The following is a 26,816-nucleotide window of genomic DNA, read 5'->3' as shown; positions in this document are numbered from 1 at the left end:
ACCTTTGCCTTTCGTCTCCTACCTTCCAAACTTTACAGAAGCTCTCCTGCGCAGGACAGCTTCTGTAAAGTTTGGAAGGTAGGAGACGAGGTACTGGCAGAAGTAAAGCTGTGGGTACCGGGCGTGAGTCGTGCTTCGGTAGCTCAGTTGGTAGAGCACTTGCCCGCGAAAGGCAAAGGTCCCGAGTTCGAGTCTCGGTCGGGCACACAGTTTTTATCTGCCAGGAAGTTTCATATAAGATCTGCTTTTAAACCATACATAATCTGTGTTTATCCATTCCGAAACGGATCGAAGCTGTTTTGAATGACAGCTGTTTTCCTGCTCGGTATTCGACACGGTAATGTGTTGTGTCTTCGGTATATTAATAATTTTCCCTCTACCTGTATTTCACTTAAATTCTGCCGGCTTTTCTTCTTATCTTCTACTCTTAAGTCCTCGAGCTGCGCAATATGGCAACAAAGCAATATTCACTTGGTAGCACTCCACAGAACAGACACTTTTTCAATTTTCTTCTCCCGGGGACGCGATTCTTAAACAATCTTCCGCGAAATTTCAGAGAAGTTACACAGCATTTCAGGCTGATAAGACAGTTAACGGATCCTCGCCTGTCACAAGAACAATTCCTCCCCCAAGGCTATCCACGTCACTGCAGCTATCCCTGCTGTCACAAGCCTCACTCTGGCAGGGTTTTGTATTGAAACTACTTTCATTCCTCCCGTTAACAGATCCTATCATTGTAGATCCATTTCTCATCAGTCCTGACTCGTCGTACTTACTTATATGGTATGAAATGTATAAAACACTACAGTTATTTTTTTTACAACTACTGTGAACGATTTAATATAACCTGTTCAAAGTTATTATCATTATTACCTTTTTATGCGTATAGGCATCTGTGACCAGAGTCAGTTACCATGCTGTAAACCGAACCTACGTTTTAGCGGAAACTAAACGTGTTCTTCAGCAGGGTACCTAAAAATGGTCCACGCTAAATAACAAGGATACTAACTTCAAAACATGGTACTGAGCTATCAAACAATACTTAATACACCACCAACCGTTCCTTAATATTGTAGTGGCAAGCGAAAGAAAGTTGTCTCCACTAACAGCTTAAGAGCAAGCCACCTGGCTGTCACAAAACAGAGTTCTTAACTAAAGTAAAGCCCCCTCAATATTGTGATTGCCGTGCAGTGTAAGAGGACGTCTTGCATATAGAGGGTGCCTCAGGTAACACGTAATACCCCTTTTACTTCATGAACGGCTCCACGAAACGCGGTTTTCGACAAATTTTAGAACGTGGAAGGGCACGTTTGTTTCTTTTTGTTGATTTCTTTTAGTGATGGTATCTAAGAGATACTGAAGCGAACAGGTTTTTCTTTCAGTGCAACGGTACACTTTTTATAACGGCTTCCGATAGCTGCCAGAACTGTGTGAGGAAACAGCTTATTCAATCTGCACCAGAAGCTATCAACATTTTGGTAGGCGAAATTTCCTTCCTGTGCTCCCCGTGCCCGGATGAAAACTCGGCGATGGCGGGGTCAACAACCTTTACCAGTTCCTTCACTCGTTAAGAGCATGCACCGCCGAACTGGGACAAACTGCAGCAGATCAGATGAATTCGCAATCGCGTGATTATTTTTTTTTTTCTTTATTGCATTCTTCTTCGTCTTTCATTTGTATATGTTAAGTATTTTCACACAGCCCTTCGTGTCCAGTTAACATATTCACACTGCTATCGCTCTGTGAGTGTTTACATTTTCCGACTAGGAGGAGAGAGAGGGGAGAGAGAAAGAGAGAGAGACAGACAGATAGCGAATGTTTGTGTGTGTGTGTGTGTGTGTGTGTGTGTGTGTGTGTGTGTGTGTGTGTATGTGTGTGTGTGTACAACTGTTTCCGGTTTGTTCAAGTTCAATTTACCACCCACATTTTTTGTCGAATTGGGCCCTCTCTGTTTAATTAACATATTCACTAAGTTATCCTTTGCGTGACTTCGCTTTTTATTTCACATGATATCGTAGGAAGTGATCGGTTCACTGAATATATCACTGGGTTCTGATCTTGTAGCATCTTGGGTATTCTAAATACTCAACCAGCGCCTCACGTGACATGTGAATGACTATGCTGAGTACTTCTCCAGTGGTGAGTTTCTGCTATTACGAACGCATGGAAAGGGGAGGATCACACACGGTACCGGCTCTTAGCCTATCTCTCTCGAATATCATTGAGGGGAACGCCGACTGTAAAATCCCCCAAAGAACGGACGGATTACGAACAATGTCACGTCCGTCACTCGATGAGAAACTGCCGGAGGAACTGACATTTAATCCAGTACGTTGAAGTAAATTCTGGTGCCCAAGAGGCGTAGGCCACTACATCCTGCCCCCTCCCCCCTCCCCTTCTTTTTGGGGCAAATAACAAAGGTGAGAAGATTTTTCCCAGCACCAGGATTCGAACAGGCTACTTCTGAGTCGAGCGCCAGTGCACACATGTGCATTTTCGATCTCTGCCACACAGGCGGGTAATTAAGTAAGTAAACTAGCTTTTACCGTACCCTTGTGGATGGATGGAGGGATATGGTGTTATGGGCGCTCAACAGTGTAGTCTTTAGCGCCCGCGTACCCTTTTGTGAGAGTGTCTCGGCACCGCACAGCCTCCAGGGCCCTTGGAGTGCGATGGCCGTCGTGGCAGGAAGGAAGGCGTCAGATAGCAGGCGGGCAGGTAGAGAGTATTGTGGGCAACTCGCCTCGGCTCGCCTTGCGTGTCCCGCACAGCCTGTGCGGCGTCCGTTGGCCTTCAGGAAGAGCAGCGCTGGCCTTCCGCGAGGAAACCGCACCGACACCTCTCCAGCGGCGGGGACACCTCTAGAGGCGTCATTGTGAGTCTTATCAGGGGCTCAATACTGCTGCCGGATCTCTTAACTCTGTGAAGCATGCTGGTTTGAAAACCATATCAACTTCCCATTATTTAAATGATGACTAACTGAAAACCTCAGCTGCCGACAGGTGTTGTTGATATACCTCGATGTGGACAGCTGAAAATGTGTGCCCCGACCGGGACTCGAACCCGGGATCTCCTGCTTACATGGCAGACGCTCTAACCATCTGAGCCACCGAGGACACGAATGAATAGCGCGACTGCAGGGACTTATCCCTTGCACGCTTCCCGTGAGACTCACATTCCCAACTGTCCACAATTCTACATACTGTATGTGTTGTACCTTATAGACATTTGCCCACTCACTCATTACTCACGTACTCCTTGGCGATTCCCGTAAGAAGCGTGCAAGGGATAAGTCCCTGCAGTCACGCTATTCATTTGTGTCCTCGGTGGCTCAGATGGATAGAGCGTCTGCCATGTAAGCAGGAGACCCCGGGTTCGAGTCCCGGGTGGGGCACACATTTTCAGCTGTCCACATCGAGGTATATCAACAACACCAGTCGGCAGCTGAGGTTTTCAGTTAGTCATCATTTATTCCAGGGAAAAGCTGCACGGTCATCAACAGTAACTGTTCTTTCGAGAACAAGTTACTGTCTTCGTATATTCCCATTATTTTTCAGTGTAAATCACAGAGCTATATCTCAGTTATCACTATTCTACTGCAAAGTGTCGCTGTCTCCTTCAAGGGTGAGCCAGATCGCTAGTCGATCATCAGCGATCGGCTTGTTATCTTTGGCGCGTCCCCGGGCATGAGCATCTTTGCGTTTTCGGCTGGTGGCGCGCGGGACGGCGAGAGGCAGTCGGTTTGTGGCGGCCGGTGAGACTGGCGGAGTTGTGGCTCGGGCGTAAGCACATGTGTGATGTCTGTTACGCTGGGGCTGTTTGCTAATCGTGAAATTCCTGCGGCGGTTACTGGTTGCCTGGAAGGCATTTCATATAAACTGTGCCAAGCCTCGCAGTGAGAGGGGAGTCCGGAGTTGGTGTTGGTCTAGATGTTTGTACAAATAGAGGTGCCTGTGTGAGAAGCACGGCGTGGGCCTGTTGATTGCTTCATCCTTCTGGCAGCCACCGTAAGTGGATATTCGGCCGGAATGTCTACAGTTTGTGGTGAGCATAGTGTGAACAAGTTCTCGTAGGATGTGCTCCCAGCCTGCCTCTTAGCCTGTGTTATTTGTGGGTGCCGACCCCTTGTCTGTTACTGCTTCCGGGTGTCCTGTAAGATTTCACAGCAAAACTGTGTTCCCGGCTCAGCCTCCGCCTAGAAAGGGGAAAGATCTGTGGCTCCACTGAAAAGGGGGGGGGGGCTTCAATTGGACATCTTTTGGAATTCCTTACTGCTGTAATTTAATCATATAAAAAATTGTTCTTTCAGAATAAGCACCTGCTTCTTTAGGACACTGCAGTTCAAACAGGAGTGGTGTAATGTGAATGAGAACTTTTTATTCGTCAAATTAAGTGTATGTAATGTCTTGCAGTTTTCTGGGGCACGCAGCTGTGTTATTGAACTCATTTTGAAGTGTTCTGTCGGGTGAATGACTGCTCCACAGTAGTATTGTAAGGTTTTTTGGATATTTGTCAGTGGGGTGTATCGATTCAATTTTGTTTTTCTCTTTCTTTTGAATTACGGAGAATTGTTTAGTTTATCTGGTTATTGGATTAACTCGCGCTTCACGCACTAAGTCAGCTGATATTGAAATTATTTTTTAAATTCCTGTTTAATGTCAGTCAGATTCAAATGTAACTTCATTTATGTTATTTGAAATAAATGTGTTGGATTTTGGATTGACCTTAATGAATTATGTGCAATCGAAGTAAGGGACCCAGTCCTTCATTACTGCTTAACAGCGGCGTGTAGTTCGGGTTGTGAGTCCCGTGCTGAGACCAACGGATATGGTGGCACAAAGTTCGTAGTTGCAGCACGCTGATAAGTTTACTCCAACAGCCGTGAGACGGACGCCTGCCTATCACACGCTCTTGTTAGCTGCGGTGTGTTATCCTGTGTTCTCTCGTTGTGCAGTTCTTCCGGGAAGAATCACTACGAGATTGGCTCGTGTTGTGTTTTCACCTCTGTTATTCGGTGTCCTTACTCAGGAAAAAAGTGTAGGCTATAGGTAAATGCTCAATATGTAAAGGGTAAAAATAAGATTGGAAGAACAAGAATGAGTGCTCGAATTAGGACAGGCGTAAGACAGGAATGTCATCTTTTGCACCTACTGTTCAACCAATTCACTGAGGTGACAAGTCGTAGAATAGCGACATGAACCTGTTAAGATGGCGATACTACTTCGTACACAAGGTGTAAGACGTGTATATTTCTATGGTCTATTGTCAAACCACAATTTATGAAATATGTTTATATTTTATTAATAGGATTAAGTAGGAATAATTAATATTTGTCATGTTGGAAATAATTGTGGTAGCAGGGAATGTCTGCACCAAAGTATTGTTGGCGGGACAGACCGCACTTTAGCGTTCGTAGGAAGTCAGTAGTAAGCGAGAAGTGAAACGAGTCGGCAGCAGGTCTCAAGCGAGAGGTTGAAAGGAGCGGTGTGCCTGCCAGCCACCAGCTATGATTTAAGAGAGATTATAAACCGACGTACAGAGTCATCAGCTAACTATTATCATAATAGGAACTAATATTACTGAATTATTTTTTTGAGAAACTCAAGACTACTGAAGGTATGTTTGCGCAATGCTAGTCGTATGATTATTATAAAAATTAAGTCCCATTTGAACATTTGTAAAATCATTTCATTACCAGCAGCAAATATTTGAAGAAACGTTTTCATAATATAATTAATTTTTGCCAGCAATGTTGCATTACTGATTATAATCCATCCCAAAAACCATCAACGGAAAACTTGGCAAAAATTTTATTGTTGTCACGAAAAAGTGTAACTATGAATTACGTAACTTCACTCAAATTAATCAAAGAATAACGTCAGCCTTGCTATTAGAGAATAACGTCAGCTTTGGTAATAAATACAGCCACTTATTATGACAGCCCACCAGCAGCTAATACAGTATAGTAAAACGGAGTAAGTATATTCATGTCGCAGTTCGATGTAGCAGTCAGATGGCGATCCGGTAACAGTAAAAAAGGTAAGGAACAGTTTTGGGTTCTTGCAGGTAACGACTGAGGGCTACGACGACGACACATTCTATGTTCAGTCGAAATAATCAGAAAATCACTTTTAGTAAGCAGCATTTAAATTTGCATGCGAAAAATGAGAAAGAGAATTAATTGGAAGGAGAATCAGCATTGGTCGTATTTTTTTTTTTTGTTTTATTATCCGCAAAATCGATATAAAATTAATATATACAATAATATATACAATTAAAATATACAATTAAAATTGGTAGGCACTGGTATCAACAAGCTTAGAGCGATCACAAGGAGTTTATGTGATCGCTCTACGCTTCTTGATACCAGTGCCTAACAATTTTAATTGCATATTACAGCACTGAGGATGGTCACTAAGTGACCGAAAATCGATTTTGCGGATAATAAAAAAAAAAAAAAAATACGACCAATGCTGATTCTCCTTCCAATTCTATCCAATATTTGGTCGTGGTCCACAGAACACTCCATGGAGTCGCCAATCAAGAGAATTAATTTCAAAAGGAAGCTTTCATTTGTTATTACTAAGCAAGAGACAGAAATCCTAAGGAAAGGTTTCATAGGTCATTGTAGAAGGGTAGGTTGCGTAACAAAAGAGATATAGAGGAGACGGGAAGGTTTCTAAGGTATAAATGGGCAGTACCTTGGTGGAGCTGTCGTTTGCATTCACGTGTGAAAATGTCTCCGACGTGATTACGGCTGCACGACTAGATTCCACACACTTTAAACACGGAATGGTAGTTGGACCTAGACGTATGGGATATTCCAACACGGAAATCGTTAGGGAATTCAATACTTCGAGATTCACAGCGTCAGTGATGTGTGGGAAATTCCAAAATGGAGGCATTACCTCTCACCACGGATCAACGCAGTGGCCGACGGTCGTCACTTAACGACCGAGAGCAGCGGCGTTTGCGTAGAGGTGTCAGTGCTAACAGACAAGCAACATTGCGTGAAGTAAGAGGTGAAATCTATGCGGAACGTACGACGAACATATCCGTTAGGACACTATGGGGAAATTTGGCGTTAACAGGCTGTGGCAGCAGACGACCGATTTGAGTGGCTTTGCTAAGAGCAGTCCATCTCCTTCAGTGCCTCTCCAGAGTTCGTGACCATATCGGTTCTATCCTAGACGACTGGAAAACCGTGGCCCGGTCAGATGAGTCACAGTTTCAGCTGGTAAGAGCTGATGGTAGGGTTCCAGTGAGACGCACATCCCACGAAGTCGTGGACCAAAGTTGACAACAGGGCACTGTGCATGCTACTGGTGGCTCCATAATGGTGTAATCTGTGTTTACATGGGCTGGACGGAGTCCTCTGATCGATCTGAACCGATCATTGACTTGGTTACGTTCTGCTACTTGGAGACCATTTTCAGCTATTCATTGACTTCATATTCCCAAACAACGATTCAGTTTCAATGGATGACAGTGCGCCTTGCCATAGGGCTACAATTGTTCGCGACTGGTTTGAAGGACGTTCTGGACACTTCGAGCGAATGATTTGGCCCCCAGATCGCCCGACATGAATCCCATGGAACATTTGTGAGACAACATCGAGGTGTCAGTTCGTGCACAAAATCCTGCATGGGCAACACTTTCGTTATTATGGACGGCTGCAGAGGCAGAATGGCTCAGAATTCCTGCAGCTGACTTCCAGTGACTTGTTGAGTCCACGCCACATCGAGTTGCTGCACTACGCCGTGAGAAAGGAGGCCTGACACAATATTAGGAGATATCCCATGACTTTTCTCGCCGCAGCGTACATCAAAAAAGCAATGACGAAGAATAGAGACAGGTTCGGGAGTGGTACTGGTTCAAATGGCTCTGATCACTATGGGACGTAACATCTGTGGTCATCAGTCCCCTAGAACTTAGAACTACTTAAACCTAACTAACCTAAGGACATCACAGACATCCATGCCAGAGGCAGGATTCGAACCAGGGACCGTAGCGGTCACGCGGTTCCACACCGAAGCGCCTAGAACTGCACGGTCACACCGGCCGGCGGAGTGGTAGTAAAATTTAGGGTGAAAGGATATCAAACAGAAAATTCTTTGATGACATTGCTATCTTGAGTGAAAATGAAGATGAATTACAGGACATTTTTGATGGAATTAACAGTCTAACCACCATACATTACAGGTTCACAGTAAACCTAAGAAAGACGAAAGTAGAGAGGAGCAGTAGAAGTGAAATTAGCGATAAATTTAAGATGATAACTGGGGACAGCTGAACGAAGTGACGCAATTGTGTTGCATCTGAACTGAAATAACACATGACGGACGGAGCTAGATGGACATAAAAAGTAGACTATCATAAGCGAAGAGAGAATTTCTGGCCGAGACAAGTCTGCTAGTATCAAATATAGCCCTTAATTTGAGGAAGAAATTTGGGAGAATGTACGTTTGGGGCACAGTATGATACGGAGCTCAATTGTGGACTATGGGAAAATAGGAAAAAGTGAGGAACCAACCGTTTAAGATGTGTTGCTGTAGAAGGATGTGGAAAATTAGGTGGACTCAAAAGATAAAAAGTTAGGAAGTTCTCCACAGAAAGGGTGAAGAGGGTAACGAGTGGAAAACATTGAGAAGAAGAAACGACAAGATAGCATGACATTTGTTAAGACATTGATAACGTCCTTGGTACTTCAGCGAACTCTGTTTGGTAAAACCTGCAGGGTATGACAAATATTAGATTATAAATATTAGGATGTTTGGAGCAAGTGCTACTGTGAACTCAGAAACGAAGAAGCTGGCACTGGCGAAGAATTCGTGCCGCCTCGCATCAAACCGTTGTGAAGCCTGTCGACAATTTGTTCAAACTTTCACCCGCAGACTGGCCTTCTTAGGCTTTATTTCGCACATCTTTATTTCGCTGCAGCTGTTGAGTCTGCATTCCTCTTCCTGGAGACTTACTCGTTGCATAAAGCCATGTTTCCACAGGAATGAAATACTTGCACGGGCTTCCTCCAACCAGTACCCTTACAATCAAGTTAGCGTTTCCACACGCCGACGGTAAACACACGACTTACGCGACTTACAAGATGGCTACAAGTGAAGTTATTCGTAGGGATAAGATAGTGTCATCCGAAGCATAACAGTAAGCTTCACCCGACGTTTATCAGTAAGGTTCGTTATTCGCAAGGTAGTTAAGATTACTGCACAGCTAGCCGAAGACCTTGGACTGACGTTGACGACAGAAAAACGAAAGCACAGGTGTTGGGGTTTGGAAATGTGTGTAACATCCAGTACGCTAATAAGGGAGCTATATGCCGAGGACGAAACTCAGTTTCGAATATCAAATCAATTTTCAATTAATTCTGAGTCCCACATCCAGCTCGATACAAAAATCTGATAAAGGTATGTGGGGTGCCGTGCGAGCTCGAAACAAATTACAATTAACATAGGTAGCTGGAGACATTATCATCACTGCAGTACACGTGTCACACGTTATGTACTTGGATGCTATCTACGATGCACCGTAGGCACATTTGAAAGTAAGATTTTGCCTCAGTAGTTATGCTTTGTTTTTATTTTTAGAGTAAGCCACAGGTTCTGTAATTATAACGTTTCCTTTACAGGTATGGTACTTAATTTTGCAACCGAACTTTCTACTACAAAGCGGAACAATCATCACATAGTAATAGCGCCAATACCAACACTATTGTATTTACATAAGATTTTAATTAGAGTCAAGAGTATCGTAGCTTTAAACCTCTAAAAGCACAAATAATTTTTGTGTTTCCACTTCACAGTAATATTTACACTCAGTGACTACAGCGAAAAAGAAAAAAGAACATCGACATACTAAAATAATAAGTACATCTTTAATATTGAGTGTTCTGCATCAGGCTGAATCTCAGTATGTCTACACACTGACTTATAATATTTTTCAAACCCATAAATCCCTTGAAACGATGCTGTGCTAGTTTATTACAAATAAATGATTATAAGGATTTGCTGAATGCTAGAATTAGGTTCCAGTCGCGCGGATAAAGAACATTTTGCCCCTTTACAAAGTAGAGCAGAACCACCTAGCGGCAGCTGCTGATGATCTTAGGCAATGGTCGGGGAAGTGACGTCATGCAAGAAAGTTAAACACCTTTTAGCTTTCAACGTGTTAAGTTGATTTACGCAAGTGATGTTGGGGGAATGCACATGTAAGCTACTCGTGCCTGTGAAAACACGGCGAACAACAGAATAATACAGAAAATCTGTAAACAATCAAAAACTAATGTAGCCGTACCTCAGCAGATCGGGGCTTGGGAAAGGAGGTGATCCCTCAGCAATGTTAGCAGTAAGGGCTATTTCATGGTTTCGTGTGCGGTGATATATTTCGTATCTTCCTTCTTCATTTCGCTTGGTTCTAAATAATACTGTCCACGCATATTATCTGCATGCTAAACGGAGCTACATTGTTTGGAGGACTCATGGTCCGTACTTTGAGTTTTAGGAAAAGTGTTTTGCTGTTGCAGATCTGGATGCCAATTATGTTCTTATTACTTTTTCCGAAATCAGGCCCCAAGCTTCATGTGGCACTGGCTGTCAGCTGCCAGGACCCTCGGGAAACACGGTCCACCATAAAACTTGTGACGTCACATTAATAGCCTTGCCGGACACGAATCTCGAACACTCGGCTACGTCCGGGGCCAGGCCGGAAATCATTATGTCATTGAAAAGGTACCCATAAAGTCTTTAACTTTGTCATACGCACTGATTTACAGAAACATTATGACCACCGACCAACTATCGATAGAAGCCCATCCAGACCATAGCAGCGTCACCTGGCTAGTCAGGCACAGGTATGGTGCTGTTGTTTCAGTGAGTGTGCTGTCCGTATGTAGAACGGGGAAGGCGCGCGGCATATCTGAGCTTGACCAAGGGCAGGTTGTGATGGCCCAGGGGCTCGTCACGAGCATTTCAGAAAATGTTTGAGATGTGCTGTGGTGAGTATCTTCACACGTGACAAAACCACGGTCAAACCGTGTCCAGACGTCGTGAACTTGGGCGGCCATCCCTCATCACAGATGTCGGACGTCATAGGCTGGGCAGACTGGTAAAACAGGACAGGTGGCTAGCTGCGGTGGCCCTGACATCAGACATTAATGATGGTCAGAGTACAAGTGTGTCTGAACACAAAGTGCGCCAACCCTTCTAACTATGGGCCTCCACAGCTGACGATCCTTGCATGTGCCAACGTTAAAACCATGACATAGGCAACTGCTACTGAAATAGGACGCAGTGGCAGAGTGTTGTAAGGTCTGATGAATCCCAACATCATCTTCATCATACCGATGGAAGGGCGCGAATCCGTCAACTTCCAGGGAAACAGCTCCTTGATGGGCCCTGTGTCGCACGTCACAGTACATACAGTGGGCCCGAGAGAAGCTGGCGGCGGCTCCATTATGCTGTGGGGAACATTCACGTTGGTATCCATGGGTCCAGTTGAGCTCGTGCAAGGCACCATGATGGCCTAGCGGCATCGTACACTTGTTGCAGACCAAGTACACCCCTTAATGACGAATATGGTTGCCGACGACAGTGGCATTTTTCAAGATAATGCATCATGTCACAAGGTCAGGAGTGTGATGGAGTGGTTCGAGGAACACGGTGGCGAGTGCCAGCTGATGATTTGGCCCCCAGCTCGCCACATCGAATCTAATCGATCGAACACATCTGGGATGTTATTGAACGTGGCGTCAGAGCTCACCGCTCTCCTCCCCAGATTTTACGGGAATTAGGTGGCTTGAGTGTGCGAATGTGGTGCCAAATCTCTCCAGCGACCTGCCAAGGCCTCATTGTTCCCATGCCATGACGCGCAGCTAGGAATTATAAAAGTGGTCTCCCCGCTGAAGACCATCGCTGCAACTCATAAGACCTTTAGTGTCACCTGCTGTAGTGTACGCCACAGGGCATCTCAATGGTCCCAGTCCTTTGCCATATGACTTTATTAGGATGCTTTTCTAATCGGCTTGGTGTCAGTTTTCCAGACCTTGTAGCAAGTGCTTCCCACTCAAGTAGCTCTTTAAATCGCTTCAAGAGGCTGACTGCACTCCGATACGGTGCGACTAGCTAAGAAACTGATCCTGGATCCTAGTCAGATGTGCTGACCTTCAACTAAGGAGTCAGACATAATCTTTTCAGTGGGTTTAATCTGGATGGTGATATGGCGTGCCCCAGTGTTTTTAGTTCCAAAGTTTCCACACTTCATATCAACACTGTGGTTGCGGTAGAGACCTATAAAAGATGTAATCGCCAGATGTGGCAACCTATCCCCGCGAAAATACCTTGTACTTTCGGTTTAGTTACTCGCCGAGCCACACAGCCAATGTGAAAGGAAATTTCAAAGTGTTAAATGAAACTGAGTTTCACAAGTCTTGGTGCCTCTACACAGTTGGCAACTTGCCCAACACTGTAGTTCACTGATACACTAATACACATTATTTTTACCGTCGTAAATTAATACAGACCTACTACATTACTGAAGAAGTAACCGTTTGTGGTGATACTGTTATGGCTACGTACAACAAGCTGATTTCCTTTATTTCCGTAGTTTAACTGTTTCATGCATACAGAATCGGATAACCGTAGCAGTAAACACTTCATCTCTGGAACTGCAATGTATCTAGACAATTTCGATTGTCAGTAAAAGTGTATATAAAAGAGAAGCTAAGAAGTTATCAATAGTATGAATTATTACAGTCAGTTTTAGGACTGATGTCCTAGAGAACACAATTTTACCACAAGCCTCGTGGAACACGTACACTGGTTAAAGAAAATACTATGATTTGCAGCTTATAAACGTGTTTGTCCACCTCTGGAGCGCAATAACACAGTGACTCTGCGTGACATACAATAGATTCAACAAGTACTTGGTTCGTTTTCGGACGTATGTGACACATATTTCCAGTCGCGGAGCTGGCGTCCGATGGCGTACCAAATGTTTTGCATCAGTTCAGAGCAGGCGAATTTGGTGGCCAAGACATCAGCATGAATTCACTGTCTTGCTCATGACGCCATAGTAGCGCGATTCTGGCCGTTTGACACGGACAGTTGTCCTATTGGGAGATGCCATCGCTGTCAGGGAAGACATAAAGCAGGAAGAAAGATGATATATTCAGTAGTCCAAAGCTGTAACAGCGCCTTTGATTGCTTCAACGTAACGCACGGAATCTCACCTACAGCATGATACTGCTTCCACCGTCCTGAGAAGAGGCGCAGAGCACATTTGGACCAGTCGTTTTTCTGGATGACTCTTTCTCCACAAAGGATCGTCTATCGGGTGTAACAGGAAAGATGATTCGTCAGTCTTTGCCAACGACCCCTGGTCAAATCTTGATGATCCCGTGTCTACTGCAGTGGTAACTGGCGATGTCGTTGGGTCACCTCGGAACATGCAGAGGATGCTGGCTGCAGAGCTCCGTCTTCAACAAAGTATACTGATCGGTGTGCTCCTCAACAGTTGGGCCAGCGTCACCTCCGTGCTCTGTCGTCAGACGGGACACAAACCGCTGCCTATTCTGATTCAAAGAGTGTTCCCGAATGAGGCATGGGTGTCCTACACCGTGTCGACTTCTCAAGGTTTCATCGACCTTCAACCAATTTCCACAGCTGACAGTCGACCATCTTCAATGTTTCCGAGTTGCTAGATCCCAGGCACTGGGATATAACGATGTGTCCATTGTCAGCGTCACTTATGTAAGTGAACTTGCCATTTGTAGGCTACAGTGTCTGCCTCTTCCATGCTTCCATTGGCATACTTTCCTTAAAACGTCACATTTCACAATGCTACCACACAGAAATGATAGTGTTTTGTGTCAGTTACTACCTCCAAGTGCATGTGGCAATTGCAAGCCATTAACGCTTAATTTAAAAAAATGGTTCAAATGGCTCTGAGCACTATGGGACTTAACATCTGAGGTCATTACTCCCCTACAACTTAGAACTAATTAACCTAACTAACCTAATGATATGAAAAGTCGTTTGACGAGGTCCTCCCGTCGGGTAGACCGTTCGCCTGGTGCAAGTCTTTCGATTTGACGCCACTTCGGCGACTTGCGCGTCGATGGGGATGAAATGGTGATGATTAGGACAACACAACACCCAGTTCCTGAGCCGAGAAAATCTCCGACCCAGCCGGGAATCGAACCCGGGCCCTTTGGAATGACAGTCTGTCGCGCTGACCACTCAGCTACCTGGGGCGGACAACTAACCTAATGACATCACACACATCCATGCCCGAGGCAGGATTCGAACCTGCGACCGTAGAGGTCGCGCGGTTCCAGACTGAAGCGCCTAGAACCGCTGGGCCATACCGGTCGGCGCTTAATTTTCCCTGGGCCGAAAGTCAGTTGTTGAAGTGTGATCTGCGACGCAAAACGGTTGGTCTTTAACGTTAGGCGTAGTCCACTGAGTGGTGCACGTACGACCATGCAGAAAACCAGGTAACAAACTATGTAATATGTTTGTAGGAAGACTGTTCAACGTAGAGAGGAAAAAGGATGAAGAAACTGATGAGTGTACATCTTAAGGTACCATACATAAAAATATCTGCGGTTATAACAGTTAATCTAATATATAAACAACCTAAACATAAATGAATGAGGCCGGCCGGTGTGGCCGTGCGGTTAAAGGCGCTTCAGTCTGGAACCGCGTGACCGCTACGGTCGCAGGTTCTAATCCTGCCTCGCGCTTGGTTGTGTGTGATGTCCTTAGGTTAGTTAGGTTTAATTAGTTCTAAGTTCTAGGCGACCGATGACCTCAGAAGTTAAGTCGCATAGTGCTCAGAGCCATAAATGAATGATTAAGGGAACTAGTAACTACTAAATGATAAATATTGTTTCTGCTTATAGATTTATTGTAGATTAAAAAACTCTTTATATTACAAATGTTTATATTTCGTAACTAATATTACTGATCAATTGCCCAAATCTGCGCCTTTTTTATGGCTACGCAATCTAATACAAATAACACAAAATGACTGACGTCATCTATGTAGCAAACACTAGAAGACACTACTTTCAGAGATGATCTACAGTGGTGTGCACCTTAGTGGAAATAAAACTTACGTGATCACAGCTGTTTAGCCTTATTGCCCTAATAAGCCGAAGCAGTTAGCAATATCACCGCATGTACTTCGTCCGGTGCATCGGAGTGATGGTTCCCGTACACGTCTGTGACGATGGAAGAACTCCAGACACAAAATCAACTCATCCAAACACTAGGATGGCAGAAGGCGGTCCTCTGACTAGTATACTCTAATATTGTCTTCTTCTCTCTGTGTCCTACAGACAAGAAACGCGAACTCCCAGCCACAAGGACGGAATTCAGGTAACGTCTCTACGTGAGTATACACAGAAGAAGTGCTCTTAATCACTGAACGCTGCATAGTCAATGACGGCTCCCTACCCGGAGGCTAAGTCCAGGATCGTGTAAGTTCGCAACAGTACAGTGCCTAACCGTTCCTGAGAGCAAAGACAGCCAGTCCGTCTGTACCAACAAAAGCAGATACCGAGCGACCGTCAAGCACGGCCGCTCTAAACGGAAGACTACTTTCTCTCCACCACTGGCTTCCCAGCAAAGCTCGGCTCCCCTCCCTCGTAACTGCAGAAAGCGAATCATATTCTCGAAACCACGGAATATTCTCCCTGTGTACAGATTCTTCCGAACGCCGACCAACCATATTTTAGTCTTTTGCCGTCCAGCGCGGAAAGTTTGCGAGGAAATACCTACCCCCCTTAATTAGGAATGCATACAGCGGTACGCTTCTCAGAGTAAATATCCTCAGAAATAACCCAGCCTGCGTGATTTCCTAGGTAACACTTCCTCGTTCCTCTCTGCTGCGTCCAATATTTTCTGGGTTTCTGTAGTATTATCCGGTTATCCTTCCGGCCCCGCTACAAAACCGGCCGGTCGCCGCTGTATTGAGCTCCAGCGCTCAGGTGCCCCCCCCCCCCCCCCCCGTCCGCCTTGGCTACTTGCTGTGTCAAGCAGGACCAACACACCTTGGCAGGCTTTTCCACCCAGGACTTGAGTTACGCCTGCCGTTTCATTTCCACTGGTGCTCTAAACTCTACTAGTGTAGGCAATCATTCAACACGCCGTTCTGATAATAAAGACACTGTCACACAAGGTGTACGTGACAATGTCATTTTTTCTATAAATATTCATACATACGATGTACAACCTATCAAATGATATCTAATTTCGGTTGGAAATCACGGAAAAGTAGGTAGACGAGTGCTTGTAAGGTGCGAAATTATAACCACCATATATATATATATATATATGTGTGTGTATGTATGTATATGCGAAATTATAGCCACCACATATATATATATATATATATATATATATATATATATATATATATATATATATATTCTTCACCAAATACATAACTGCGCCTAACAATCAAAGAAGGAAGGATGGAAGATTGTGTTTAACGTCCTGTCGTCATCGAGACCTTTAAAGACGGACTGTGTCAAGGATGGGCAAGGAAATCGGCCATGCCCTTTGAAAGGAACCATCCCGGCAGTTGCCTGGAGTGATTTAGGGAAATCACGGAAGTCCTAAATCTGGATGGCCGGACGCGGATTTGAACCGTTGTTCTTCCAAATGCGAGTCCACTGTACTAGCCCGTAAGAATCAGTCAAAAATAAATGGAAGATATAATTGCGAAGACACGGGCTTCAAACAAACCGTCCCTCTTTAACAGTTTGCAAGAATTTTGAAGTTTAAAAGATCACATGGAAACAATCTGCAATCCCTTCATTTGTTAGTTACTAAAATAACAGTAAAATATTGAAACACTTCTGTGGATCAAAGTTTAGCATTTTCAATGGAAGATCAGTCTTATTTTCTGCGCTTATCTTTTAGATTACTTGTAAAACCAGAAAATTAATTATCTCCCGCTGCAGCTATTCTTCAGAGGTACATGCTTATCTAACCACGTTACGCCCAGGAATGTTTGAAGGTGCCGCCGGATTTCTAAGGAACTGGTTTCTCAGATAAGATTTCATCTCGTTGTGTAATCTTTCCGCTCTCTATCAGGGTCCAACTGCCGTTTTGTTCCAAACCGACACAGACGCAGAATAACGTCCCAGAATGAAACATTTTGCTCTTAGCCCTCATCTTCACGAAAAATTATATGTTTGGCATGAGAGAAAGTCACTGTCAGTGATGAGTTCTCAATAGTAGATAGTATATAATGTCAACACAATAGTTCTGATCTGAGCTAACTGATTACATCGCACTATTCGAATTCGTCGAAGGAACAAACAAGTGTTTGAAAGTGAAACGCAAACGAACTCAGATCTTGTCTCACTAATATTAATTTATTTATTACCAACCAATTTTCAGCAGTTTAGACAATCATCAAGCAGCAGGTGACTATCGTCCAGAAAGATATTAGTGGGCAGGAAACCAAACAATGTAAAGTTAAGATATTACAAGTAACACCGAGCGAGGTAGCGCAGTGGTTACACACTGGACTCGCATTCGGGAGGACGACAGTTCAATCCCGCCCATCCTGATTTAGGTTTACTGTGATTTCCCTAAATAGCTCCAGGCAAAAGCCAGGATCGTTCCTCTGAAAGGGCACGGCCGACTTCCTTCCCCGTCCTTCCCTAATCCGATGGGATCGATGACCTCGATGTTTGGTCTCTTCCTCCAAAACAACCCACCAACCCAATTACAAGTAACAAAAACATAGTATGAAGTGAACTCATAGGAATATCTATGGACAGAGCATAATGCACTGCGCATGACGCCAGAATCGAACTATAGGGGGTGATCGAAAAGTTTACGTTCGAGGGTATTGCCTCATCGTATACGCAACGCAACGCGACAGCGATGCGAGTACACACGTATCAAGAAGTAGCCAAGGGATTAGTGTGGCAGTCGTTTCTTTCCGACGTTCGTGCGGTAAATGCGGAAACTTGAACTGGCAGCTTGTCTGCTGAAAACCACAGTTGTGCTGGGCTTCATGATAACGCACGTCCCCATATCGGAAATGTAAAGCGGAAGTTACATCATCGCAAGTGGGACGCACTCGAGCACCCGCCCTGCAGTCCTCACCTCTACTAATGTGATTATCACGCCTTCCGTCCCTTAATAAAGGGCCTTGTAAGTTAGTCGACGACTACTGAAGAACGAAGATGTGCGGCAGGCAGTTACCGACTTAACTGATGATTAACTGAAACCCTCAGCTGCCGACAGGTGTTGTTGATATACCTCGATGTGGACAGTTGAAAATGTGTGCCCCGACCGTGACTCGAACCCGGGATCTCCTGCTTACATGGCAGACGCTCTATCCATCTGTGTCCTCGGTGGCTCAGATGGATAGAGCGTCTGCCATGTAAGTAGGAGATCCCGGGTTCGAGTCCCGGTCGGGGCACACATTTTCAACTGTCCACATCGAGGTATATCAACAACACCTGTCGGCGGCTGAGGGTTTCAGTTAATCATCAGTTATTCCAGGAAGAAGCTGCATGGTCATCAACAGTATTCTGTTCTTTCGAGAACAGTTACTGTGGCGGTTAGTGTTTAACGTCCCGTCGACAACGAGGTCATTAGAGACGGAGCGCAAGCTCGGGTTAGGGAAGGATTGGGAAGGAAATCGGCCGTGCCCTTTCAAAGGAACCATCCCGGCATTTGCCTGAAACGATTTAGGGAAATCACGGAAAACCTAAATCAGGATGGCCGGAGGCGGGATTGAACCGTCGTCCTCCCGAATGCGAGTCCAGTGTGCTAACCACTGCGCCACCTCGCTCGGTAGAACAGTTACTGTCTTCACATATATAGTTACCGACTTCTTAACGTAGCAAAGTACGGTGTTTTACCAAACGGTTAGCTTCAACCTTATGCGTTAATGAGGCGATTGTCTCAATGCTCACGGCGATTTTGCCTGATTGGCATACCGATGCTGGACTATACGGCCTGCGAACGAAAACATTTTTATCCCAGTTATAAAGCGTCTTACGTGTCTTTCATAGAACGTGTTTTATGTTTTGCGCTAAGACCGAAACCTGTACATTCAAAGTATTTTCCTGTTTTACATATTTATTTATGAATAACAGCAATCGTGAATAATAGTTGCAGCTGTGGACGCAAATCGAAATACGTCAATACTAATCCTAGTTCAAAGGAGGAAAACTTCTTTGATTATTAAATACCATAAAGGTGTAATTACGATGATTACACTAGTAGAAAGCTCTTTATTTTCTGTAAAACATCGAGAGACACTGTAATAGAGTGTTAATGTTGCAGAGCTAATTTATAAGAGACAATGACTGTGTATTTAAGCAGCAAGTTGTGTATAAATTACGTAATAAGGGAGTGTGGTGTCAGTCAGCCTGTTGAATGTATGTTCACACATTTTCTACATCCACATCATACTCCGCAAGCCACCTAATGGTGCGTGGCGGATGGTGCATTTTGTACCACTAACTGAGCCCTCCAAGCCCGTTCCACGCGCGAATAGTGCGTCGAAGAATGATTGTGGTAACCCTCTGTATTCGCTCTAATTTCTCGAACTCTCACCTCATCGTCATTACGCGAGACGTAAGCAGGGAGAAGTAATATGTTGTCCGACTCTTCCCGGAAAGTGCTCTCTCCAAATTTATATGGCAAACCTCTCCCTGATGCACAATGCCTCTTTTCTAGCGTTTCCAGTGAAGTTTGTTGAGCACTTCCGTAACGTTCGCATGCCAACTAAACGATCCCGTAACGAATGTACCGTTCTCCGTTGGATCTTATCTATCTCTTCTATCAGTCCTATCTGGTACGAATCCCAGATAGACGAGCAACACTCAAGAATGGGTCGAAAAGGCGCCTTAAAAGCCAATTCTTTTCTGGACGAGTTACATTTCCTTAAGATTCTTCCTATGAATCTGAGTCTGGCATCTGATTTCCCCACTATTTGTCTCATATGGTCATTCCACTTAATCGCTACCGATAGTTATTTCTAGACATTTTACGGCCGATGTTGTTTCCAGCGGTTTGCTATCAATAGTGTAGCTGTACAGTGGCGGATTTCTTTTCCCATTGTACCGCAATAAGTTACATTTATTTAGGTTCAGGGTCAACTGCCAGACACTGAACCACTCATCAATTCTCTGGAGGTCATTCTGCCAATGGTTAATATATTCTGGCATTGCTACTTTGTTACAGACAATCATCTGCGAACACACTGGATATAATTTCAGGCCACATAACAATTTTTTATTTATTTCCGTCCTCATAAGAAAGACTTGTTAAGAAAATTCAAATTCACTTAGATTTTTGTTAAGTTACACAAAACTAATCAGAAACCATCAAAAAGTTAAACAAAATGGTCTTCTGAGGACTCCAAAAAGTGGCAATGAGTCATAAAGCTAGTTCATTATCTCCAACCAACAAAACCCTACAATTTAGTTAAATGAAGTGGAATTACATTCACGCAGTCAGTACCACTCAAATGCATAGGCTTTCTACTATATTATTTATATATATTGTAAATAATAACGGCCCTATCACACTTCCCTGTGGTACAACGAAAATTACCTTTATATCTGTCCATATGTCGATTTTGAGCAATGTTTTCCTGCAGATAACCTTTATAATGCAGGCTCAGTCATTTCTTTCACATTAAATTGACCTTCAGTCCATTATGATTATTCTAAAATACTCAGAACAGCAAACTGTACAACTGGCTCCCATGACATGAAGAATGGATATCTGTGATTAATGTTCTAATTTCCTAAGGATGAACGAAGATTAAAAATTTGGCAACAAAAAATAAGAACGGAAAAAAATTCGTCCCTTTAGGATTTCAATGTGCGGTAAATTGGTGATTTGCTGCAATTCATAACTCGAAATTCTAATTTTTTTTAGGAGCTATGAATGTTTTAAGTGGCCACCATTACATTTTTTGTTTGTCTCATACATTAAGGTATTTTTCAAGGGAAAAAAATTAGACATTCTTCTATCACGTTCTCGGGATTTTGCTAATATTCTCGAATGTTAACGAATGTTATTGAATTTTCTAAAATATTCTGGAACGTTCTCGAACACATGTTCGAAATAGCATACATAGCACTGATACGCACATCGACAATATCGTCTTAACCGGCGACTCGTAGAACTTTAGTGACACATTACAGATGTACTCAGAACATCAGCTGTAGCTGCTCCATGTTGTTTTAATATCTTGCTAGATATGTCATCTACTCTCGTAGAACATTTACTTTTCAAACATTTAATGATATTTCCTTATTTCACAAGAGGTTGTTAGATGAAAATTAATCTGACAAGGATTTTTCAAAACTGTCTCTTCCATGTACTGCTTGGCTTTTTCTTTTGAACAGTTCTCACCATTTTTGTTTCACCTACACTTAAGAAACGATTCTCAAATACGTAAGCTACTTGTGTACTGTTGGTTAATACGGTTTTATTCTCCTTAATAGTAATACTATCTACCCCAGTGGTTACTGTTACTGTCTCTCTTCTAACAACATTCCCTATTGATTTGGTTTTATTGCCTGCTTTGTTAATTTCATCTCTGATATACATACTTTATGACTTTCTGACATCTTTTCTCAGAATGTTACAATAATTTTTATAATGTAAAATTGCTTCTGGGTCTTTACTAATTCGTGCTGGCTCTTAAAATTTTCTTTTTCTTTCTGAAGACACTTTAATACGTGTAGTAATCCAAGGTTTCCTTGCAAATGACTTGGTGTTACATTTAGTAATTTTTTGGGGGGCAACAATGTTCAAAAAAGGATATAAATTTATCAATAAATATGTTGCATTTCTCGTTAGCATTTTCCTCATTATATACATCTCCCCAATTAACATTTCTTAAACTTCCTCTGAAGTGCTCTATAGATACTGGCCCTACATTTTTACTTCACGGTTTCTGAACTGTACGCCCTGCTAGGTTTTGTAAGTTAATCAATTGTGCATAGTGGTCTCATAATCCATTTATCACAGGGAAGGCATCTGTTAGTTTTACATCCTCTAGCTGTACATTATCTGTTATAGTGCTAGTGCCTTGAGCTACATCTGTAGGGAAGTTGATCACAGATTCTAAGTTATGTCATTAATAACACTTCTAGTTCAATTTTACTGTCAGAATTGTTTAGAAAGTTTATACTGAAATCACCAAAGATTAACAACTTCTTTTTTTCTAACAGACTGAATAATAGGAAGTAAAAATTTTCTATGAATAGCTCCCAATCTCCTAATGGGGACCTGTACACTGTTGCTAATATGAACGCTACATTATCTAGCTGTGGTTCACTTGCATAAACTTCAAAGTATGATCGCCACAAAATTTGCTTACTTCTACCGTTTTGTGCTAATATCATTGTTTTTTGTAACTGGCAACTCCTCCTTTATCCATGCTAGATCAGCAAGTGTAAGATGCTAAATTATACCCATTTATACTGACAAATTCCATCCCAGCAGTTACATGGTGTTCACACAGAGGAAGTATATCAATCTCATTCTCATTTTTGAGGTTATCTAAACACACTAACAGCTCACCTACTTCATTTTTTACGCCCATGTTATTTTGATGAAGTAAATTGATACTACCTTTAACTCTATCAGTATTTAGTGCACATGAAGCTTCTTTATTCTATTTTTCTATTCGTTATTTTATTAGGGCCGAGACTAGGCACTATGATGAAGTGTAGGACAAAACCTAATGGTGCCAGTTTTTCCTCTTTTATCTTTCTGAAATTAAATATTGAAATTTTGGAATTTAATTACCACCATATATTTTTAGCTAGGCTTCTCTACCGGGATTGTCTGTTGGCTAGTATAATTTTGGGATGTGATTCACGCCTAAAAACTATCGGACTTCGTTTTGCTAAAAGTGAAATTTTAGATGCAGGTTCTATTTTGAAAGCAAGCCAGTCGTATTCCACTGACTGGTGCCTTTAAAAGGCGGTAATTCACCAACAGACATCCCCACACAAAGTTAGCCGCATTTACTTTTCAAATTCATGAAAAAACTGAGGAAAAAAGGTATGATTATTCTTAATTACAAACACAATGAAATTAAACAATTATTATTATTATTACTCAGAATGATCACAAACAACAGAATCTCTGCTTAACTGCGACCGTACCAGACAATGCCTGATCAAGCTACTGTAATTTACAGAGAGGTTTTATTGTAATCGCAGTGTCTATTAAGTAGCAATAAAATCATTTCAGCGCTACTGCGCGAAGACACACAGATTTATGAAATCCGCTAACACTTTAGGGAACATTACACAGCCCCCTAAATTTTTAAAACTTTTAAAAGTTGTAAGAAGTTTCAAAATTTACATCTGTTCATTAAGTGTTAGTCTTTAGCTTGTCCTTTTCTTTTTCATTTCATTCGTTTGAGCTGGAGCCTGTTTTTTCTTTGCCAGGATTGTAATTTGCCTCCCCCTTCGGGTGCGATCCTGCCGGAACCTGGCGAAACGACAGCAAACGCTTAGGCATCCAGTTACTTTCACATAGAATTTAAAAACGTTACACATTGACAAAATCAGGGTATTTAGTACAATTAATCAGGATGAACAAATTACATCGTTGTGAAAAACATTAAGATAGTAATTTTTAGGGATCATAGTATGAGTTTTCGTTATAGAAATACGTGGCTTTTTTTTGAAACAGTTTTCAATAATCCCTCAGTTGATCATTATTCATTCTTGCTCGACGGTTGTAAAGGCGACGGACGCATTGTAGGCGAAGTCAGTCGGGCTACAGCAGCCGCCGTTTTTGTGGTGTAGAGCGGTCACAGCAGCGTGCTTGCGATGTTGACACGTCTGCAGTAGAGATGGGCAAACTGAAACACGTCAATGTTTCGAAACAAATGAAACAGTACAATGTAATGTTTCGATACGGTGTTTCGAAACAGTGAAACAGTTTGTTTTATAATCTAATAAACCTACACATTTTATCATCTTGAATGTCTACTGTATAAGTATATCCATATAAACACAAATGAGGTGCGAGAGCGCTAATCATAACGCAGAAAGTATGAAACTATCACTTAGGCGTCTTGGCAGTTTCGTATTTCCTGCAGCAAATGCGCTGCTTTTGTGTCATGTGACTTTCATACTTTTCAATTGGCTGAGGAAAGCCTTAGCTGAAGACAGATGAACCACCACGAACGGAACTGGAGGTGGGAGCAAACTGCAGAAACAACAGATATGCTACTGGGATTCCCACATTCCATTAGTATGGCTAATATACCCATCCTGCTAATTTCCATGCACACAAAGGGAATCATTGTGGATAATAGACACAGTGACTATAGACTCACAAATAACGCCAAATAATTCGAATAAATAACAAAATATAACAGAAAAAAATTTTGTGTTTCAAGGTGTTTCGAACCGTTACTATAAATTTACGATGCTTCCCGTTCACCATTACACTATCAGTGAAATGTCAAACAGATTGCTTGCAATTATACCTACATCAAATTTATGTACATGTCTAATAACTGTCACTCTACGCCTTTTTTTATTTAAAATGTTGTAGTCTTACTTGAGTTTCTTAATATGATTACTGTACATGAACAGAGAAGCTTATGTTATAAAAAAAGTGTAATTTAACTGAATGATTTTCACATATTTATTATTTTGAATGCGAATAGTATGCGTTGTTTTATTGTTTGGTTAGTGTTTATAAAGCAGATGTTACGCCATTTAGGAATAGGACAGTCAGCTAGAAACGAAGCTTTATTTTCGGATATCTTAAGCTTCATGCTATTGCTTATCAAAAGATTTAACACCCTTGAAAGTGTTTCATGAAGTGGTATGTTGTGTTTCAGTACCTGTGCCGAGCCCGAATCTCGTCCGACACAGAGCGGAATGAAACATCACTGTTTCGATACAATTAGTCCGTTCCAGGCGCAGGTGGACTGAAACAGTCTTATTTTGAAACAACGATACAGTTTCTGTGTCTGGCTCGAGATCCGAGACAGGGGCGGAATGAAACACCACTGTTTCGAAACAGTGAACCATAGCCGTTCCGAAACACTGAAACAGTTCCAGGTATCGATACACTGTATCGAAACATAGAAACAGTGGCCAAGTCTATTCTGCATACGTGCGTGCTAAGACGATGTGCATTGTCTGTGATGGACAAGAAGAATGCGGAGTTCTGGACCGGTTGTGCTCGACAGGATCCAGTCAGCGCAGGATGCGGAATTACATGAAACATTCGGAGATTTGGGGCCAGTTACAAAATTTTTAGTGCACACTCCATAAAAGAATTTTATTAGTAGGTAGTCGTAATCACTTGCAACACTAATGTACATCAGTTTGTTCGGTGATAGCTGTGGGTTACATAGTATGCGTGTTTGCATTGTGATACAAAAGGTCTAACGTATGGTTTTTGTTAATGCACTTTACTGTCAGTTGACATCAACTCCGTTACTGCACAAACACGTTCATGTTAGTTTCGGTTTCCGCACATTCATCAATGTGCGCAGAATACCGTACATTACACATGTTTGCAAAATGTTTATCAAAGATTTCGTTTCTTAAGCGCTTAGATTCGCGTCGGCGTGTAATAGTCACACGTGATGCCACATTCATAAAGTTCCAGCGCTACAGTCTGTTCCGCAGTTTATGCACGATACCCACTAACTGAGTTCCAAATAACTACACTTCACTGTATTCCACTTCAGTGGATCATCACATCGCTTCAATGCTGTCGTCTGGGTGAGTACGCAAATTAAGATCACTTGCCACTAAGAGTGCCGTCCAATCGACATTAGTGCAACGTGTTTGTATTTATTTCACCAGGCGAATTTGTATTATCAGGCACATAACGTCTCTTGATAACACATATTTCTCTTTGCCCTTGTATAAAGAGTCCTCTACATCTACATCTACATCTACATTTATACTCCGCAAGCCACCCAACGGTGTGTGGCGGAGGGCACTTTACGTGCCACTGTCATTATCTCCCTTTCCTGTTCCAGTCGCGTATGGTTCGCGGGAAGAACGACTGTCTGAAAGCCTCTGTGCGCGCTCTAATCTCTCTAATTTTACATTCGTGATCTCCTCGGGAGGTATAAGTAGGGGGAAGCAATATATTCGATACCTCATCCAGAAACGCACCCTCTCGAAACCTGGCGAGCAAGCTACACCGCGATGCAGAGCGCCTCTCTTGCAGAGTCTGCCACTTGAGTTTGTTAAACATCTCCGTAACGCTATCACGGTTACCAAATAACCCTGTGACGAAACGCGCCGCTCTTCTTTGGATCTTCTCTATCTCCTCCGTCAACCCGATCTGGTACGGATCCCACACTGATGAGCAATACTCAAGAATAGGTCGAACGAGTGTTTTGTAAGCCACCTCCTTTGTTGATGGACTACATTTTCTAAGGACTCTCCCAATGAATCTCAACCTGGTACCCGCCTTACCAACAATTAATTTTATATGATCATTCCACTTCAAATCGTTCCGCACGCATACTCCCAGATATTTTACAGAAGTAACTGCTACCAGTGTTTGTTCCGCTATCATATAATCATACAATAAAGGATCCTTCTTTCTATGTATTCGCAATACATTACATTTGTCTATATTAAGGGTCAGTTGCCACTCCCTGCACCAAGTGCCTATCCGCTGCAGATCTTCCTGCATTTCCTCCCGTGAAATACAAATTCCACTGACAGATCTTTTTGCCATTGACATCTTATTACTCAGGCGCTGTCGGTTCGTGTCATGATACTTACAAATGTGCTGAAAGAAAAA

At 42.8% G+C, this 26,816-nt stretch overlaps 3 non-coding genes across 3 annotated transcripts; 2 read left to right on the top strand and 1 right to left on the bottom strand.

Annotated features, from left to right (window-relative positions):
- Positions 1-3,042: 3,042 nt before the first annotated feature.
- On the bottom strand, positions 3,043-3,116 carry Trnat-ugu (transfer RNA threonine (anticodon UGU)). The gene has a single exon. It is a non-coding gene; the product is annotated as a tRNA-Thr (tRNA).
- Positions 3,117-3,320: 204 nt separating this feature from the next.
- On the top strand, positions 3,321-3,394 carry Trnat-ugu (transfer RNA threonine (anticodon UGU)). The gene has a single exon. It is a non-coding gene; the product is annotated as a tRNA-Thr (tRNA).
- A 14,988-nt stretch (positions 3,395-18,382) lies between these two features.
- Trnat-ugu (transfer RNA threonine (anticodon UGU)) lies at positions 18,383-18,456 on the top strand. Its single transcript has one exon. It is a non-coding gene; the product is annotated as a tRNA-Thr (tRNA).
- The last annotated feature ends 8,360 nt before the right edge of the window (positions 18,457-26,816 follow it).

The sequence above is a fragment of the Schistocerca cancellata genome, chromosome 9 (genome assembly GCF_023864275.1).
Source record: "Schistocerca cancellata isolate TAMUIC-IGC-003103 chromosome 9, iqSchCanc2.1, whole genome shotgun sequence".
NCBI classification, from domain to species: domain Eukaryota; kingdom Metazoa; phylum Arthropoda; class Insecta; order Orthoptera; family Acrididae; genus Schistocerca; species Schistocerca cancellata.
This window is presented reverse-complemented; position numbering and strand designations above follow the sequence as displayed.